A 20,550-nucleotide genomic window follows, 5' to 3' on the forward strand; every position below is an offset into this window, starting at 1 on the left:
TAATCTTCCAATGTAGAACTACAAGTTAAAAAAGAACTAACATAAATCAAATCCATTTCAGCTAAATACTTCTCATTTATTTCCATCTTACATGCTGTGACTGCAGCCATTCCCACATCTCTGTGAATGGGACTCATGGACATGGATCAGTGGTTGTTGATCAATGGTCCTGAGAATCTGCATAATTAAGATGAAGGAACGGAGCTCCCAGCCCATCGTTCCTGCAGCTGCTTTCAGTCTTTATGCAAATGTCCTGTTTGTAAGACTGAAACCTGCAGCTGAGACTGAAGACGTCACCTGATGATGACGACACGTTTCTCCCACAAAACGCTGCGTCCAGATGAACAGAAGCAACAGACTCACTTTCCTGGATGATTGAGATGCATCAAGACTTCATTGTGTGTTACTTCTCATTCAGCACAGACACATTATTCCTGTTAGGTCATGTCAGCTGTCACTCAGTACAAGCACAACTGTGAACAACACAAACTTCTCTTCAATGTGTCACAGAAACACTAAGTGTGAGAGCCTGTATGACACACAGGACAGACTGTAAGCTCTGCTGGCTGCACAGCACTTTGTAGCAGTTTTCCAACATGTCCTCCACCCGTGATGTCAGTGGTGGGACCCCAGTCACAGCACTCAGCACCACCTCCTTTAAATGGATTTTATAGCAGTTCCTCCCGTTACTCGGTGCAACGCTTCTTAAATGTGTTTTTGCAGGATAAAACACAGCAGGTGGTGTAGCGAGGACGTCAGCTGACGGAGCAGAGGGAGGCAGACTGTGGATAAATGACAGAGTGAGAGGAGAGCAACCATGACAGAAGCACAGGTGTGGCAGATAGAAGTGGCTTTATAGACACTTATTGTCAGTCCTCGTGCATGCTGTGGAAATAAGTGTCTGTGTCATGAGGTGACATGTGAGCTTATCTTTGGTCAATAAAGCTGAACGACCAGTTTTCACTTTGCTTGTTACGCTTGTTTAGTGACGTCTGGGTTTCTGTGGAGCCCGAATTTTGATGAGTTCTGGTGAAATCATCTGAGATCATCTAAGCATCGGTGAAGAGTCAGCAGAGAAAGTGTGGGACAGAAGTTTGCTTTGGACACATGGACTGAAATCAAAAAGTAACAAACAGGATTTCCAATGGACAGTATGGAGAAGTGAAAGTACACAAAGGCTGTGCTGGAACACGTGTGTTACACTTTTTGACAGCTGAGAACAAAACACAATATTTTGCATCATCTCTGCAGTGTCTCTTCTTTCCTCTGCTGTTGTGCTTTTAGCTCCAAACTGTTTCAAATGGTTTGTCAGCAAGCTGACCTCTGACCTCTGCAGTACTAACTCCTGACCCGTACAAAGAGCGGGCGTTTCTGACCTTTGACCTGCAGCTGTATGTCTCTCAGTCTCAGTTCTTCTCTCCGTCACTGATGGAGCAGGTGTAGTTGCTGCTGACAGTCAGTCGTTTGTTTTCTCAGAGTGAGGCTGAAGTCTGAACTGTTCAGAGCATCAGGTCTCATCAACGTGCGCTGCTGTAACGCCGCTTTGTCCTCTGAGATCACCAGGTATGAAACCTGAGTGCTGACAGAGCAGCATGTTCCCCCTCATTCACCTCCACCACCACAGCCAAGGCATGCTGGGAAACTGAGGACACACAGACGGAGAACTGAAGTGTCTGCTGTGTGTTCATCTCAGAGTCCTCACAGGTGACACATTAGCTCCAGAACACCAAGCCAGGTGTTTGAAGCCTGACAGGGATTCTTCCCATCCAGAGGGAGGATTTAGCTGCACAACAATGAACATTAGTGTGTAGTTTAGAAACACAGACTGTGCCTGCACTGCATCTAGTGAAGAAAAGTGTTACTGCGAGAGAACGAGGCTCCTTTAAAGCAGCTGATATTAAGGTTGAAAAATCAACAATAAGCTGATGTAATCAACGTTTCACAAAATGGTCAGCAGCTAAAATCTGGAGCCGTTCTTTGGTGGTAATTAACAGTTTGTTCTTGTTAGCTAATTATGTCATTAAAGGTAGCAGCAGAAGCCTTGTGTTGAAAGCCCATTCACTCACACATTCACACAGTATGTGTGTGTCTGTGTTACACTGTGGACATCCCTTCTGTTGGAGCGCCATCTTGTGGCAGGTTTAAGAAATGTTCTTCTTGTAAATCCAAACTGATGCACCTCCATAGCAGACTGTGGAGGCTTTCAGTGACATGAAGACTTGATTTATACTGTCATATTCTCCTGTTACACAAAGCACAGCACGCTGAACATGGATGAACTGAAACTCCCAGCATCTGACTGAGGAAAAGCACAAATCATTCTCACACTGACTCCTGCTTGATTTTAGATTTGCTTTCAAATCCTCACACTTTCATATGAAGCACTAAATGGGCTCCAGACTGTTTATCTCAGCTTCCTGTCAAACACACTGCTGCTCACACCGAGGCTCAGTTTACTCCTCCAGCCTGGCTTAACCTGCTGTCTGTTAAAAACAGTCCCACACTCCTCTGTTTAATCCTTCTGATCAGACTCTTTGATTTTGTATTGTTTTTACCTGAAGTTGTGTTTTTGACATGGTTCTGTCTGTGAAATAAAGCTCACACACACACTGCTACAGTCCTTCATACACTTAGAAACGAAGCTGCTCCTTTCCTCAGTGCTGACACATAAAGAAGAGTTGGTTTTATATCCAACACGTCTCTGTTCCAGAAAACAGCTTCAGCAGCCTCTGAGTCTGAACTTGGAGTTGGTTATAAGCCACAGGCCTGTGTGCACAGCAATGAGGAAATATAATGCAGTAAGTGAAACATGGATGTGTGGAACAGATTATCCCAAAGGTTGATTCTGTTCATCTGGACGTTCTCAGTGAAACATTTGGTCTCTCGGTCAGGTGACTCCTTTAGTCTCAGCTGACTGCAGGTTTCCAAACCTTTGTCACTGGATCACTCACTTCATCTCCAACGTGTCCCTGACACAGACAGCTGGAGCCGTTACAGCAAAATCATTGATCATCGTTTTTAGAACATTAGCTGGTGTTGGTGGGCAGGCTAGCAGTGCTAATTGTTAGCACTAGTTCTGCTGCTCTCCCTTTGTCTCTGTTATTGTTGGTCTTTAGTGAACAATATAAAGTGTCTTCATGAGACTGTTGCCTAATGTTCAAATGTAGATAACACCACCTGCACCAACCTGTTACACAGCACAACCCTCTGGTGTAGCTTTGGCTGGAGCACATATTGGCAGCTCCAGTGACATCACCACTCCATGGTGACATCATCTCTACAGACTGTGGCTGTTACATATCCTCACCTGGTAATAATAAGACTGTCCTCAGCTGCACACAGCTCCAAGATGAACAAACTGAAGTAAATACAAATTAGAGTTACCTGGAGTCAAGGGCCCCTGTGCCTCAAAGGCGCCTGCTTGAGTCAATGGCCCCTGCTGGAGTCAAGGTCCCCGGCGCCTCCAGTGATGCGTCCCTGGAGTCAAGGGCCCCTGATGGAGTCAAGGGCCCCTGCTTGAGTCAAGGGCCCCTGCTGGACTCAAGGGCCCCTGCGCGTCCAGTGACGCATCCCTGGAGTCAAGGGCCCCTGCTGGAGTCAAGGGCCCCTGCTGGAGTCAAGGGCCCCTGCACCTCCAGTGACGTGTCCCTGGAGTCAAGGGCCCCTGCTGGAGTCAAGGGCCCCTGCTGGAGTCAAGGGCCCCTGCGCCTTTAGTGACGCATCCCTGGAGTCATGGGCCCCTGCTGGAGTCAAGGGCCCCTGCTTGAGTCAAGGGCCCCTGCTGGAGTCAAGGGCCCCTGCGCCTCAAGTGACGCATCCCTGGAGTCATGGGCCCCTGCGTGAGTTAAGGGCCCCTGCTTTAGTCAAGGGCCCCTGCTGGAGTCAAGGGCACCGGCACCTCCAGTGACGCGTCCCTGGAGTCATGGGGTCCCTGTTGGAGTGAAGGGCCCCTGCTGGAGTGAAGGGCCCCTGCGCCTCAAAGGCCCCTGCTTGAGTCAAGGGCCCCTGCTGGAGTCAAGGTCCCCTGCGCCTCCAGTGAAGTGTCCCTGGAGTTAAGGGCCCCTGCTGGAGTCAAAGGCACCTGCTTGAGTCAAGGGCCCCTGCTTGAGTCAAGGGCCCCTGCGCCTCCAGTGACGCATCCCTGGAGTCAAGGGCCCCTGCTGGAATCAAGGGCCCCTGCTGGAGTCAAGGGCCCCTGCTTGAGTCAAGGGCCCCTGCTTGAGACAAGGGCCCCTGCTTGAGTCAATGGCCCCTGCTGGAGTCAAGGTCCCCGGCGCCTACAGTGACGCGTCCCTGGAGTCAAGGGCCCCTGCTGGAGTGAAGGGCCCCTGCTGGAGTCAAGGGCCCCTGCGCCTCCAGTGACGCAACTCGTGAGTCATGGGCCCCGGCTGGAGTCAAGGGCCCCTGCTTAAGTCAAGGGCCCCTGCTGGAGTCAAGGGCCCTGCTGGTTTCAAGGGCCCCTGTGCCTCCAGTGACACATTCGTGGAGTCAGGTCCCCTGCTTAAGTAAAGGGCCCCTGCTGGAGTCAAGGGCCCCTGCTGGAGTCATGAGGCCCTGCTTTAGTCAAGGGCCCCTGCTGGAGTCAAGGGCCCCTGCGCCTCCACTGAAAAATCCCTGGAGTCAAGGGCCCCTGCTGGAGTCAAGGGCCCCTGCTGGAGTCAAGGGCCCCTGCTTTAGACAAGGGCCCCTGCTGGAGTCAAGGGCCCCTGCGCCTCAAATGACGCGTCCCTGGGGTCAAGGGCCCCTGCTGGAGTCAAGGGCCCCTGCTTGAGTCAAGGGCCCCTGCTTTAGTCAAGGGCCCCTGCTTTAGTCAAGGGCCCCTGCTGGAGTCAAGGGCCCCGGCACCTCCAGTGACGCCTCCCTGGAGTCATGGGGTCCCTGCTGGAGTGAAGGGCCCCTGCTGGAGTCAAGGGCCCCTGCGCCTCAAAGGCCCCTGCTTGAGTCAAGGGCCCCTGCTGGAGGCAAGGTCCCCTGCGCCTCCAGTGAAGTGTCCCTGGAGTTAAGGGCCCCTGCTGGAGTCAAAGGCACCTGCTTGAGTCAAGGGCCCCTGCTTGAGTCAAGGGCCCCTGCGCCTCCAGTGACGCATCCCTGGAGTCAAGGGCCCCTGCTGGAATCAAGGGCCCCTGCTGGAGTCAAGGGCCCCTGCTTGAGTCAAGGGCCCGTGCTTGAGTCAAGGGCCCCTGCTTGAGTCAATGGCCGCTGCTGGAGTCAAGGTCCCCGGCGCCTACAGTGACGCGTCCCTGGAGTCAAGGGCCCCTGCTGGAGTCAAGGGCCCCTGCTGGAGTCAAGGGCCCCTGCGCCTCCAGTGACGCAACTCGTGAGTCATGGGCCCCGGCTGGAGTCAAGGGCCCCTGCTTAAGTCAAGGGCCCCTGCTGGAGTCAAGGGCCCTGCTGGTTTCAAGGGCCCCTGTGCCTCCAGTGACACATTCGTGGAGTCAGGTCCCATGCTTAAGTAAAGGGCCCCTGCTGGAGTCAAGGGCCCCTGCTGGAGTCATGAGGCCCTGCTTTAGTCAAGGGCCCCTTCCCGAGTCAAGGGCCCCTGCTGGAGTCAAGGGAGCCTGCTGGAGTCAAGGGCCCCTGCTGGAGTCAAGGGCCCCTGCGCCTCCAGTGAAAAATCCCTGGAGTCAAGGGCCCCTGCTGGAGTCAAGGGCCCCTGCTGGAGTCAAGGGCCCCTGCGCCTCCAGTGACGCATCCCTGGAGTCACGGGCCCCTGCTGGAGTCAAAGGCCCCTGCGCCTCCAGTGACGCATCCCTGGAGTCATGGGGCCCCTGCTGGATTCAAGGGACCCTGCTTGAGTCAAGGGCCCCTTCTTTAGTCAAGGGCCCCTGCTGGAGTCAAGGGCCCCTGCTGAACTCAAGGGCCCCTGTGCCTCCAGTGACGCGTCCCTGGAGTCTAGGGCCCCTGCTTGAGTCAAGGGCCCCTGCTGGAGTCAAAGGCCCCTGCGCCTCCAGTGACGCGTCCCTGCAGTCAAGCTCCCCTGCTGGAGTCAAGGGCCGCTGCTGGAGTCAAGGGCCCCTGTGCCTCCAGTGACGTGTCCCTGGAGTCAAGGGCCCCTGCTGGAGTCAAGGGCCCCTGCACCTCCAGTGACGCATCCCTGGAGTCATGGGCCCCTGCTGGATTCAAGGGACCCTGCTTGAGTCAAGGGCCCCTTCTTTAGTCAAGGACCCCTGCTGGAGTCAAGGGCCCCTGCGCCTCCAGTGACGCATCCCTGGAGTCATGTGGCCCCTGCTGGAGTCAAGGGCCCCTGCTGGAGTCAAGGGCCCCTGCGCCTCGAGTGACGCATCCCTGGAGTCAAGGGCCCCTGCTGGAGTCAAGGGCCCCTGCTTTAGTCAAGGGCCCCTTCCCGAGTCAAGGGCCCCTGCTGGAGTCAAGGGAGCCTGCTGGAGTCAAGGGCCCCTGCTGGAGTCAAGGGCCCCTGCGCCTCCAGTGAAAAATCCCTGGAGTCAAGGGCCCCTGCTGGAGTCAAGGGCCCCTGCTGGAGTCAAGGGCCCCTGCTTTAGACAAGGGCCCCTGCTGGAGTCAAGGGCCCCTGCGCCTCAAATGACGCGTCCCTGGGGTCAAGGGCCCCTGCTGGAGTCAAGGGCCCCTGCTTGAGTCAAGGGCCCCTGCTTTAGTCAAGGGCCCCTGCTGGAGTCAAGGGCCCCTGCGCCTCAAATGACGCGTCCCTGTGGTCAAGGGCCCCTGCTGGAGTCAAGGGCCCCTGCGCCTCCAGTGACGCATCCCTGGAGTCAAGGGCCCCTGCTGGAGTCAAAGGCCCCTGCGCCTCCAGTGACGCATCCCTGGAGTCATGGGGCCCCTGCTGAAGTCAAGGGCCCCTGCTGGAGTCAAGGGCCCCTGCTTTAGACAAGGGCCCCTGCTGGAGTCAAGGGCCCCTGTGCCTCCAGTGACGCGTTCCTGGAGTAAAGGGTCCCTGCTGGAGTCAAGGCAAGGCAAGTTTATTTGTATAGCACAATTCAACAACAAGGTGATTCAAAGTGCTTTACAGAGACATTAGAAACAAAAACAAATAAAAAGCATGATTTAAAATTGATTAAAACAAGCAAACTAACTAACTAATTAACAAACAAACAAACAAACAAACAAACAAACAAACAAACAAACAAACAAACAAACAAACAAAACAGTATATAAAATCAAAACAGATAAAATCAGAAATAGATAAAATCAGTAGTTAAAATGTTAGTTTTGAAATTTAAGTTTAAAAGTGTGGATTTGGTGCTTTATTCAAATGCAGCTGAGAATAGGTGAGTCTTCAACCTGGATTTAAATAAACTGAGTGTTTCAGCTGATCTGAGGCTTTCTGGGAGTTTGTTCCAGATATAAGGAGCATAAAAGCTGAATGCAGCTTCTCCGTGTCTGGTTCTGACTCTGGGAACTGATAAAAGATCGGATCCAGATGACCTGAGGGATCTGGAAGGTTCATACTGGGTCAGGAGGTCACTGGTGTATTTTGGTCCTAAACCATTCTGAGCTTTATAGACCAGCATCAGAACTTTAAAGTCTATCCTCTGACGGACAGGCAGCCAGTGTAAAGACCTCAGAGCTGGACTGATGTGGTCCACTTTTTTGGTCTTAGTGAGGACTCGAGCAGCAGAGTTCTGAATGAGCTGTAGTTGTCTGACTGATTTTTTAGGTAGACCTGTAAAGATGCTGTTACAATAATCAAGCCTACTAAAGATGAATGCATGGACTAGTTTTTCCAGGTCCTGTTGAGACATCAGATCTTTTATCCTTGATATATTCTTGAGGTGATAGTAAGCTGATTTTGTTATTGTCTTAATGTGTTTTTCTAAGTTTAGGTCTGCATCCATCACTACACCCAAATTTCTCGCCTGGTTTGTGGTTTTTAGGTGTATAGATTGAAGTTCTCTGGTGACCTGTAATCGTTTTTCTTTGGCGCCAAAGAGTATTACTTCAGTTTTGTTTTTGTTTAGCTGGAGAAAATTATGGCACAACCAGTCATTAATTTCCTCAATGCATTTACCAAGAGCCTGTACAGGGCCTTGGTCTCCTGGTGACATTGTGATATATATTTGTGTGTCATCTGCATAGCTATGATAGTTTATTTTGTTGTTCTTTATAATCTGTGCCAGTGGGAGCATGTAACTGTTAAAGAGAGGGGGTCCCAAGATGGAACCTTGGGGAACTCCACATGTGATACTTGTCTGCTCAGATGTGAAGTTACCTATTGATACAAAGTATTTCCTGTTTTCTAAGTATGTTTTGAACCAGTTTAGTACAGTTCCTGAAAAACCTGCCCAGTTCTCCAGTCGTTTGAGTAATATGTTGTGGTCAACTGTGTCAAATGCTGCACTGAGATCCAGTAAAACTAAGACTGACAGTGACGGCTCCAGTGACGCGTCCCTGGAGTCAAGGGCCCCTGCTGGAGTCAAGGGCCCCTGCTGGAGTCAAGGGCCCCTGCGCCTCCAGTGACGCATCCCTGGAGTCAAGGGCCCCTGCTGGAGTCAAGGGCCCCTGCTGGAGTCAAGGCCCCCTGCTGGAGTTAAGGGCCCCTGCTTGAGTCAAGGGCCCCTGCGTGAGTCAAGGGCCCCTGCGCCTCCAGTGACGCATACCTGGAGTCATGGGCCCCTGCTGGAGTCAAGGGCCCCTGCTGGAGTCAAGGGCCCCTGCTGGAGTCAAGGGCCCCTGCGCCTCCAGTGACGCATACCTGGAGTCATGGGCACCAACTTGAGTCAAGGGCCCCTGCTGGAGTCAAGGGCCCCTGCGCCTCCAGTGACGCGTCCCTCGAGTCATGGGCCCCTGCTGGAGTCAAGGGCCCCTGCTTGAGTCAAGGGGCCCTGCGCCTCCAATGACGCGTCCCTGGAGTAAAGGGCCCCTGCTGGAGTCAAGGGCCCCTGCTTGAGTCAAGGGCCCGTGCTTGAGTCAAGGGCCCCTGCTGGAGTCAAGGGCCCCTGCCCCTCCAGTGACGCGTCCCTGGAGTCAAGGGCCCCTGCTGGAGTCAAGGGCCCCTGCTCCTCAAGTGAAGCGTTCCTGGAGTCAAGGGCCCCTGCTGGAGTCAAAGGCCCCTGCGCCTCCAGTGACGCATCCCTGGAGTCATGGGCCCCTGCTGGAGTCAAGGGCCCCTGATTGAATCAAGGGCCCCTTCTTTAGTCAAGGGCCCCTGCTGGAGTCAAGGGCCCCTGCGCCTCCAGTGACGCATCCCTGGAGTCATGGGGCCCCTGCTGGAGTCAAGGGCCCCTGCTGGAGTCAAGGGCCCCTGCTTGGGTCAAGGGACACTGCTTGGGTCAAGGGCCCCTGCTTTACTCAAGGGCCCCTGCTGGAGTGAAGGGCCCCTGCTGGAGTGAAGGGCCCCTGCACCTCAAATGACGCGTCCCTGGAGTCAAGGGCCCCTGCTGGAGTCAAGGGCTCCTGGTTGAGTCATGGGGCCCCTGCTGGAGTCAAGGGCCCCGGCACCTCCAGTGACGCCTCCCTGGAGTCATGGGGTCCCTGCTGGAGTGAAGGGCCCCTGCTGGAGTCAAGGGCCCCTGCGCCTCAAAGGCCCCTGCTTGAGTCAAGGGCCCCTGCTGGAGGCAAGGTCCCCTGCGCCTCCAGTGAAGTGTCCCTGGAGTTAAGGGCCCCTGCTGGAGTCAAAGGCACCTGCTTGAGTCAAGGGCCCCTGCTTGAGTCAAGGGCCCCTGCGCCTCCAGTGACGCATCCCTGGAGTCAAGGGCCCCTGCTGGAATCAAGGGCCCCTGCTGGAGTCAAGGGCCCCTGCTTGAGTCAAGGGCCCCTGCTTGAGTCAATGGCCGCTGCTGGAGTCAAGGTCCCCGGCGCCTACAGTGACGCGTCCCTGGAGTCAAGGGCCCCTGCTGGAGTGAAGGGCCCCTGCTGGAGTCAAGGGCCCCTGCGCCTCCAGTGACGCAACTCGTGAGTCATGGGCCCCGGCTGGAGTCAAGGGCCCCTGCTTAAGTCAAGGGCCCCTGCTGGAGTCAAGGGCCCTGCTGGTTTCAAGGGCCCCTGTGCCTCCAGTGACACATTCGTGGAGTCAGGTCCCATGCTTAAGTAAAGGGCCCCTGCTGGAGTCAAGGGCCCCTGCTGGAGTCATGAGGCCCTGCTTTAGTCAAGGGCCCCTGCTGGAGTTAAGGGCCCCTGCGCCTCCAGTGACGTTTCCCTGGAGTCAAGGGCCCCTGCTGGAGTCAAGGGCCCCTGCTGGAGTCAAGGGCCCCTGCTTTAGACAAGGGCCCCTGCTGGAGTGAAGGGCCCCTGCGCCTCAAATGACGCGTCCCTGGGGTCAAGGGCCCCTGCTGGAGTCAAGGGCCCCTGCTGGAGTCAAGGGCCGCTGCTGGAGTCATGGGCCCCCGCTGGAGTCAAGGGCCCCTGCTTTAGTCAAGGGCCCCTTCCCGAGTCAAGGGCCCCTGCTGGAGTCAAGGGAGCCTGCTGGAGTCAAGGGCCCCTGCTGGAGTCAAGGGCCCCTGCGCCTCCAGTGAAAAATCCCTGGAGTCAAGGGCCCCTGCTGGAGTCAAGGGCCCCTGCTGGAGTCAAGGGCCTCTGCGCCTCCAGTGACGCATCCCTGGAGTCAAGGGCCCCTGCTGGAGTCAAAGGCCCCTGCGCCTCCAGTGATGCGTCCCTGGAGTCAAGGGCCCCTGCTTGAGTCAAGGGCCCCTTCTTTAGTCAAGGGCCCCTTCCCGAGTCAAGGGCCCCTGCTGGAGTCAAGGGAGCCTGCTGGAGTCAAGGGCCCCTGCTGGAGTCAAGGGCCCCTGCGCCTCCAGTGAAAAATCCCTGGAGTCAAGGGCCCCTGCTGGAGTCAAGGGCCCCTGCTGGAGTCAAGGGCCTCTGCGCCTCCAGTGACGCATCCCTGGAGTCAAGGGCCCCTGCTGGAGTGAAGGGCCCCTGCGCCTCAAATGACGCGTCCCTGGGGTCAAGGGCCCCTGCTGGAGTCAAGGGCCCCTGCTGGAGTCAAGGGCCGCTGCTGGAGTCATGGGCCCCCGCTGGAGTCAAGGGCCCCTGCTTTAGTCAAGGGCCCCTTCCCGAGTCAAGGGCCCCTGCTGGAGTCAAGGGAGCCTGCTGGAGTCAAGGGCCCCTGCTGGAGTCAAGGGCCCCTGCGCCTCCAGTGAAAAATCCCTGGAGTCAAGGGCCCCTGCTGGAGTCAAGGGCCCCTGCTGGAGTCAAGGGCCTCTGCGCCTCCAGTGACGCATCCCTGGAGTCAAGGGCCCCTGCTGGAGTCAAAGGCCCCTGCGCCTCCAGTGATGCGTCCCTGGAGTCAAGGGCCCCTGCTGGAGTCAAGGGCCCCTGCTGGAGTCAAGGGAAACTGCTGGAGTCAAGGGCCCCTACTGGAGTCAAGGGCCCCTGCGCCTCCAATGGAAAATCCCTGGCGTAAAGGGCCCCTGCTGGAGTCAAGGGCCCCTGCTGGAGTCAAGGGCCCCTGCGCCTCCAGTGATGCATCCCTGGAGTCATGGGGCCCCTGCTGGAGTCAAGGGCCCCTGCTGGAGTCAAGGGCCCCTTCTTTAGTCAAGGGCCCCTGCTGGAGCAAAGGGCCCCTGCGCCTCCAGTGACGCATCCCTGGAGTCATGGGCCCCTGCTGGAGTCAAGGGCCCCTTCCCGAGTCAAGGGCCCCTGCTGGAGTCAAGGGAACCTGCTGGAGTCAAGGGCCCCTGCTGGAGTCAAGGGCCCCTGCGCCTCCAGTGACGCATCCCTGGACTCATGGGGCCCCTGCTGGAGTCAAGGGCCCCTGCTGGAGTCAAGGGCCCCTGCTTTAGACAAGGGCCCCTGCTGGAGTCAAGGGCCCCTGCGCCTCAAATGACGCGTCCCTGGGGTCAAGGGCCCCTGCTGGAGTCAAGGGCCCCTGCTTGAGTCAAGGGCCCCTGCTTTAGTCAAGGGCCCCTGCTGGAGTCAAGGGCCCCTGCGCCTCAAATGACGCGTCCCCGGGGTCAAGGTCCCCTGCTGGAGTCAAGGGCCCCTGCGCCTCAAATGACGCGTCCCTGGAGTCAAGGGCCCTTGCTGGAGTCAAGGGCCCCTGCTGGAGTCAAGGGCCCCTGCACCTCCAATGACCCATCCCTGGAGTCATGGGCCCCTGCTGGAGTGAAGGGCCCCTGGTGGAGTGAAGGGCCCCTGCACCTCCAGTGACGCATCCCTGGAGTCATGGGCCCCTGCGCCTCCAGTGACGCGTCCCTGGAGTCATGGGCCCCTGGTGGAGTGAAGGGCCCCTGCGCCTCCAGTGATGCGTCCCTGGAGTCAAGGGCCGCTGCTGGAGTCATGGGCCCCCGCTGGAGTCAAGGGCCCCTGCTGGAGTCAAGGGCCCCTGCGCCTCCAATGATCCATCCCTGGAGTCATGGGCCCCTGCTGGAGTCAAGGGCCCCTGCTGGAGTCAAGGGCCCCTGCTGGAGTCAAGGGCCCCTGCGCCTCCAGTGACGCATCCCTGGAGTCAAGGGCCCCTGCTGGAGTCAAAGGCCCCTGCGCCTCCAGTGACGCATCCCTGGAGTCATGGGGCCCCTGCTGGAGTCAAGGGCCCCTGCTTTAGACAAGGGCCCCTGCTGGAGTCAAGGGCCCCTGTGCCTCCAGTGACGCGTTCCTGGAGTAAAGGGTCCCTGCTGGAGTCAAGGCAAGGCAAGTTTATTTGTATAGCACAATTCAACAACAAGGTGATTCAAAGTGCTTTACAGAGACATTAGAAACAAAAACAAATAAAAAGCATGATTTAAAAGTGATTTAAACAAGCAAACAAATAAAATCAGAAATAGATAAAATCAGTAGTTAAAATGTTAGTTTTGAAATTTAAGCTTAAAAGTGTGGATTTGGTGCTTTATTCAAATGCAGCTGAGAACAGTTGAGTCTTCAAGTATGTTTTTTAACGAGTATAGTACAGTTCCTGAAAAACCTGCCCAGTTCTCCAGTCGTTTGAGTAATATGTTGTGGTCAACTGTGTCAAATGCTGCACTGAGATCCATTGAAACTAAGACTGATAGAGACGCCTCCAATGACGCGACCCTGGAGTCAAGGGCCCCTGCTGGAGTCAAGGGCTCCTGGTTGAGTCATGGGGCCCCTGCTGGAGTCAAGGGCCCCGGCACCTCCAGTGACGCCTCCCTGGAGTCATGGGCCCCTGCTGGAATCAAGGGCCCCTGCTGGAGTCAAGGGCCCCTGCTTGAGTCAAGGGCCCCTGCTTGAGTCAAGGGCCCCTGCTTGAGTCAATGGCCGCTGCTGGAGTCAAGGTCCCCGGCGCCTACAGTGACGCGTCCCTGGAGTCAAGGGCCCCTGCTGGAGTCAAGGGCCCCTGCTGGAGTCAAGGGCCCCTGTGCCTCCAGTGACGCAACTCGTGAGTCATGGGCCCCGGCTGGAGTCAAGGGCCCCTGCTTAAGTCAAGGGCCCCTGCTGGAGTCAAGGGCCCTGCTGGTTTCAAGGGCCCCTGTGCCTCCAGTGACACATTCGTGGAGTCAGGTCCCATGCTTAAGTAAAGGGCCCCTGCTGGAGTCAAGGGCCCCTGCTGGAGTCATGAGGCCCTGCTTTAGTCAAGGGCCCCTGCTGGAGTCAAGGGCCCCTGCGCCTCCAGTGACGTTTCCCTGGAGTCAAGGGCCCCTGCTGGAGTCAAGGGCCCCTGCTGGAGTCAAGGGCCCCTGCTTTAGACAAGGGCCCCTGCTGGAGTGAAGGGCCCCTGCGCCTCAAATGACGCGTCCCTGGGGTCAAGGGCCCCTGCTGGAGTCAAGGGCCCCTGCTGGAGTCAAGGGCCGCTGCTGGAGTCATGGGCCCCCGCTGGAGTCAAGGGCCCCTGCTTTAGTCAAGGGCCCCTTCCCGAGTCAAGGGCCCCTGCTGGAGTCAAGGGAGCCTGCTGGAGTCAAGGGCCCCTGCTGGAGTCAAGGGCCCCTGCGCCTCCAGTGAAAAATCCCTGGAGTCAAGGGCCCCTGCTGGAGTCAAGGGCCCCTGCTGGAGTCAAGGGCCTCTGCGCCTCCAGTGACGCATCCCTGGAGTCAAGGGCCCCTGCTGGAGTCAAAGGCCCCTGCGCCTCCAGTGATGCGTCCCTGGAGTCAAGGGCCCCTGCTTGAGTCAAGGGCCCCTTCTTTAGTCAAGGGCCCCTTCCCGAGTCAAGGGCCCCTGCTGGAGTCAAGGGAGCCTGCTGGAGTCAAGGGCCCCTGCTGGAGTCAAGGGCCCCTGCGCCTCCAGTGAAAAATCCCTGGAGTCAAGGGCCCCTGCTGGAGTCAAGGGCCCCTGCTGGAGTCAAGGGCCTCTGCGCCTCCAGTGACGCATCCCTGGAGTCAAGGGCCCCTGCTGGAGTGAAGGGCCCCTGCGCCTCAAATGACGCGTCCCTGGGGTCAAGGGCCCCTGCTGGAGTCAAGGGCCCCTGGTGGAGTCAAGGGCCGCTGCTGGAGTCATGGGCCCCCGCTGGAGTCAAGGGCCCCTGCTTTAGTCAAGGGCCCCTTCCCGAGTCAAGGGCCCCTGCTGGAGTCAAGGGAGCCTGCTGGAGTCAAGGGCCCCTGCTGGAGTCAAGGGCCCCTGCGCCTCCAGTGAAAAATCCCTGGAGTCAAGGGCCCCTGCTGGAGTCAAGGGCCCCTGCTGGAGTCAAGGGCCTCTGCGCCTCCAGTGACGCATCCCTGGAGTCAAGGGCCCCTGCTGGAGTCAAAGGCCCCTGCGCCTCCAGTGATGCGTCCCTGGAGTCAAGGGCCCCTGCTGGAGTCAAGGGCCCCTGCTGGAGTCAAGGGAAACTGCTGGAGTCAAGGGCCCCTACTGGAGTCAAGGGAACCTGCTGGAGTCAAGGGCCCCTGCTGGAGTCAAGGGCCCCTGCGCCTCCAGTGACGCATCCCTGGAGTCAAGGGCCCCTGCGCCTCCAATGGAAAATCCCTGGCGTAAAGGGCCCCTGCTGGAGTCAAGGGCCCCTGGTGGAGTCAAGGGCCCCTGCTGGAGTCAAGGGAACCTGCTGGAGTCAAGGGCCCCTGCTGGAGTCAAGGGCCCCTGCGCCTCCAGTGACGCATCCCTGGAGTCATGGGGCCCCTGCTGGAGTCAAGGGCCCCTGCTGGAGTCAAGGGCCCCTGCTTTAGACAAGGGCCCCTGCTGGAGTCAAGGGCCCCTGCGCCTCAAATGACGCGTCCCTGGGGTCAAGGGCCCCTGCTGGAGTCAAGGGCCCCTGCTTGAGTCAAGGGCCCCTGCTTTAGTCAAGGGCCCCTGCTGGAGTCAAGGGCCCCTGCGCCTCAAATGACGCGTCCCCGGGGTCAAGGTCCCCTGCTGGAGTCAAGGGCCCCTGCGCCTCAAATGACGCGTCCCTGGAGTCAAGGGCCCTTGCTGGAGTCAAGGGCCCCTGCTGGAGTCAAGGGCCCCTGCACCTCCAATGACCCATCCCTGGAGTCATGGGCCCCTGCTGGAGTGAAGGGCCCCTGGTGGAGTGAAGGGCCCCTGCACCTCCAGTGACGCATCCCTGGAGTCATGGGCCCCTGCGCCTCCAGTGACGCGTCCCTGGAGTCATGGGCCCCTGGTGGAGTGAAGGGCCCCTGCGCCTCCAGTGATGCGTCCCTGGAGTCAAGGGCCGCTGCTGGAGTCATGGGCCCCCGCTGGAGTCAAGGGCCCCTGCTGGAGTCAAGGGCCCCTGCGCCTCCAATGATCCATCCCTGGAGTCATGGGCCCCTGCTGGAGTCAAGGGCCCCTGCTTGAGTCAAGGGCCCCTGCTGGAGTCAAGGGCCCCTGCGCCTCCAGTGACGCATCCCTGGAGTCAAGGGCCCCTGCTGGAGTCAAAGGCCCCTGCGCCTCCAGTGACGCATCCCTGGAGTCATGGGGCCCCTGCTGGAGTCAAGGGCCCCTGCTTTAGACAAGGGCCCCTGCTGGAGTCAAGGGCCCCTGTGCCTCCAGTGACGCGTTCCTGGAGTAAAGGGTCCCTGCTGGAGTCAAGGCAAGGCAAGTTTATTTGTATAGCACAATTCAACAACAAGGTGATTCAAAGTGCTTTACAGAGACATTAGAAACAAAAACAAATAAAAAGCATGATTTAAAAGTGATTTAAACAAGCAAACAAATAAAATCAGAAATAGATAAAATCAGTAGTTAAAATGTTAGTTTTGAAATTTAAGCTTAAAAGTGTGGATTTGGTGCTTTATTCAAATGCAGCTGAGAACAGTTGAGTCTTCAAGTATGTTTTTTAACGAGTATAGTACAGTTCCTGAAAAACCTGCCCAGTTCTCCAGTCGTTTGAGTAATATGTTGTGGTCAACTGTGTCAAATGCTGCACTGAGATCCATTGAAACTAAGACTGATAGAGACGCCTCCAATGACGCGTCCCTGGAGTCAAGGGCCCCTGCTGGAGTCAAGGGCTCCTGGTTGAGTCATGGGGCCCCTGCTGGAGTCAAGGGCCCCGGCACCTCCAGTGACGCCTCCCTGGAGTCATGGGCCCCTGCTGGAATCAAGGGCCCCTGCTGGAGTCAAGGGCCCCTGCTTGAGTCAAGGGCCCCTGCTTGAGTCAAGGGCCCCTGCTTGAGTCAATGGCCGCTGCTGGAGTCAAGGTCCCCGGCGCCTACAGTGACGCGTCCCTGGAGTCAAGGGCCCCTGCTGGAGTCAAGGGCCCCTGCTCGAGTCAAGGGCCCCTGTGCCTCCAGTGACGCAACTCGTGAGTCATGGGCCCCGGCTGGAGTCAAGGGCCCCTGCTTAAGTCAAGGGCCCCTGCTGGAGTCAAGGGCCCTGCTGGTTTCAAGGGCCCCTGTGCCTCCAGTGACACATTCGTGGAGTCAGGTCCCATGCTTAAGTAAAGGGCCCCTGCTGGAGTCAAGGGCCCCTGCTGGAGTCATGAGGCCCTGCTTTAGTCAAGGGCCCCTGCTGGAGTCAAGGGCCCCTGCGCCTCCAGTGACGTTTCCCTGGAGTCAAGGGCCCCTGCTGGAGTCAAGGGCCCCTGCTGGAGTCAAGGGCCCCTGCTTTAGACAAGGGCCCCTGCTGGAGTGAAGGGCCCCTGCGCCTCAAATGACGCGTCCCTGGGGTCAAGGGCCCCTGCTGGAGTCAAGGGCCCCTGCTGGAGTCAAGGGCCGCTGCTGGAGTCATGGGCCCCCGCTGGAGTCAAGGGCCCCTGCTTTAGTCAAGGGCCCCTTCCCGAGTCAAGGGCCCCTGCTGGAGTCAAGGGAGCCTGCTGGAGTCAAGGACCCCTGCTGGAGTCAAGGGCCCCTGCGCCTCCAGTGAAAAATCCCTGGAGTCAAGGGCCCCTGCTGGAGTCAAGGGCCCCTGCTGGAGTCAAGGGCCCCTGCGCCTCCAGTGACGCATCCCTGGAGTCAAGGGCCCCTGCTGGAGTCAAAGGCCCCTGCGCCTCCAGTGACGCATCCCTGGAGTCATGGGGCCCCTGCTAGATTCAAGGGACCCTGCTTGAGTCAAGGGCCCCTTCTTTAGTCAAGGGCCCCTGCTGGAGTCAAGGGCCCCTGCTGAACTCAAGGGCCCCTGTGCCTCCAGTGACGCGTCCCTGGAGTCTAGGGCCCCTGCTTGAGTCAAGGGCCCCTGCTGGAGTCAAAGGCCCCTGCGCCTCCAGTGACGCGTCCCTGCAGTCAAGCTCCCCTGCTGGAGTCAAGGGCCGCTGCTGGAGTCAAGGGCCCCTGTGCCTCCAGTGACGTGTCCCTGGAGTCAAGGGCCCCTGCTGGAGTCAAGGGCCCCTGCGCCTCCAGTGACGCATCCCTGGAGTCATGGGCCCCTGCTGGATTCAAGGGACCCTGCTTGAGTCAAGGGCCCCTTCTTTAGTCAAGGGCCCCTGCTGGAGTCAAGGGCCCCTGCGCCTCCAGTGACGCATCCCTGGAGTCATGTGGCCCCTGCTGGAGTCACGGGCCCCTGCTGGAGTCAAGGGCCCCTGCGCCTCGAGTGACGCATCCCTGGAGTCAAGGGCCCCTGCTGGAGTCAAGGGCCCCTGCTTTAGTCAAGGGCCCCTTCCCGAGTCAAGGGCCCCTGCTGGAGTCAAGGGAGCCTGCTGGAGTCAAGGGCCCCTAATGGAGTCAAGGGCCCCTGCGCCTCCAGTGAAAAATCCCTGGAGTCAAGGGCCCCTGCTGGAGTCAAGGGCCCCTGCTGGAGTCAAGGGCCCCTGCGCCTCCAGTGAAAAATCCCTGGAGTCAAGGGCCCCTGCTGGAGTCAAGGGCCCCTGCTGGAGTCAAGGGCCCCTGCTTTAGACAAGGGCCCCTGCTGGAGTCAAGGGCCCCTGCGCCCCAAATGACGCGTCCCTGGGGTCAAGGGCCCCTGCTGGAGTCAAGGGCCCCTGCTTGAGTCAAGGGCCCCTGCTTTAGTCAAGGGCCCCTGCTGGAGTCAAGGGCCCCTGCGCCTCAAATGACGCGTCCCTGTGGTCAAGGGCCCCTGCTGGAGTCAAGGGCCCCTGCGCCTCCAGTGACGCATCCCTGGAGTCAAGGGCCCCTGCTGGAGTCAAAGGCCCCTGCGCCTCCAGTGACGCATCCCTGGAGTCATGGGGCCCCTGCTGAAGTCAAGGGCCCCTGCTGGAGTCAAGGGCCCCTGCTTTAGACAAGGGCCCCTGCTGGAGTCAAGGGCCCCTGTGCCTCCAGTGACGCGTTCCTGGAGTAAAGGGTCCCTGCTGGAGTCAAGGCAAGGCAAGTTTATTTGTATAGCACAATTCAACAACAAGGTGATTCAAAGTGCTTTACAGAGACATTAGAAACAAAAACAAATAAAAAGCATGATTTAAAATTGATTAAAACAAGCAAACTAACTAACTAATTAACAAACAAACAAACAAACAAACAAACAAACAAAACAGTATATAAAATCAAAACAGATAAAATCAGAAATAGATAAAATCAGTAGTTAAAATGTTAGTTTTGAAATTTAAGTTTAAAAGTGTGGATTTGGTGCTTTATTCAAATGCAGCTGAGAATAGGTGAGTCTTCAACCTGGATTTAAATAAACTGAGTGTTTCAGCTGATCTGAGGCTTTCTGGGAGTTTGTTCCAGATATAAGGAGCATAAAAGCTGAATGCAGCTTCTCCGTGTCTGGTTCTGACTCTGGGAACTGATAAAAGATCGGATCCAGATGACCTGAGGGATCTGGAAGGTTCATACTGGGTCAGGAGGTCACTGATGTATTTTGGTCCTAAACCATTCTGAGCTTTATAGACCAGCATCAGAACTTTAAAGTCTATCCTCTGACGGACAGGCAGCCAGTGTAAAGACCTCAGAGCTGGACTGATGTGGTCCACTTTTTTGGTCTTAGTGAGGACTCGAGCAGCAGAGTTCTGAATGAGCTGTAGTTGTCTGACTGATTTTTTAGGTAGACCTGTAAAGATGCTGTTACAATAATCAAGCCTACTAAAGATGAATGCATGGACTAGTTTTTCCAGGTCCTGTTGAGACATCAGATCTTTTATCCTTGATATATTCTTGAGGTGATAGTAAGCTGATTTTGTTATTGTCTTAATGTGTTTTTCTAAGTTTAGGTCTGCATCCATCACTACACCCAAATTTCTCGCCTGGTTTGTGGTTTTTAGGTGTATAGATTGAAGTTCTCTGGTGACCTGTAATCGTTTTTCTTTGGCGCCAAAGAGTATTACTTCAGTTTTGTTTTTGTTTAGCTGGAGAAAATTATGGCACAACCAGTCATTAATTTCCTCAATGCATTTACCAAGAGCCTGTACAGGGCCTTGGTCTCCTGGTGACATTGTGATATATATTTGTGTGTCATCTGCATAGCTATGATAGTTTATTTTGTTGTTCTTTATAATCTGTGCCAGTGGGAGCATGTAAATGTTAAAGAGAGGGGGTCCCAAGATGGAACCTTGGGGAACTCCACATGTGATACTTGTCTGCTCAGATGTGAAGTTACCTATTGATACAAAGTATTTCCTGTTTTCTAAGTATGTTTTGAACCAGTTTAGTACAGTTCCTGAAAAACCTGCCCAGTTCTCCAGTCGTTTGAGTAATATGTTGTGGTCAACTGTGTCAAATGCTGCACTGAGATCCAGTAAAACTAAGACTGACAGTGACGGCTCCAGTGACGCGTCCCTGGAGTCAAGGGCCCCTGCTGGAGTCAAGGGCCCCTGCGCCTCCAGTGACGCATCCCTGGAGTCAAGGGCCCCTGCTGGAGTCAAGGGCCCCTGCTGGAGTCAAGGGCCCCTGCTTGGATCAAGGGCCCCTGCTGGAGTCAAGGGCCCCTGCGCCTCCAGTGATGCGTCCCTGGAGTCAAGGGCCCCTGCTTGAGTCAAGTGCCCCTTCTTTAGTTAAGGGCCCCTGCTGGAGTCAAGGGCCCCTGCTGGAGTCAAGGGAAACTGCTGGAGTCAAGGGCCCCTTCTGGAGTCAAGGGCCCCTGCGCCTCCAATGGAAAATCCCTGGCGTAAAGGGCCCCTGCTGGAGTCAAGGGCCCCTGCTGGAGCAAAGGGCCCCTGCGCCTCCAGTGACGCATCCCTGGAGTCATGGGCCCCTGCTGGAGTCAAGGGCCCCTTCCCGAGTCAAGGGCCCCTGCTGGAGTCAAGGGAACCTGCTGGAGTCAAGGGCCCCTGCTGGAGTCAAGGGCCCCTGCGCCTCCAGTGACGCATCCCTGGAGTCATGGGGCCCCTGCTGGAGTCAAGGGCCCCTGCTGGAGTCAAGGGCCCCTGCTTTAGACAAGGGCCCCTGCTGGAGTCAAGGGCCCCTGCGCCTCAAATGACGCGTCCCTGGGGTCAAGGGCCCCTGCTGGAGT

This window comes from Mchenga conophoros, linkage group LG3, assembly GCF_057382185.1.
Source record: "Mchenga conophoros isolate Kocher_MC1m ecotype Shallow Benthic linkage group LG3, M_conophoros_male_GT1.1, whole genome shotgun sequence".
NCBI classification, from domain to species: domain Eukaryota; kingdom Metazoa; phylum Chordata; class Actinopteri; order Cichliformes; family Cichlidae; genus Mchenga; species Mchenga conophoros.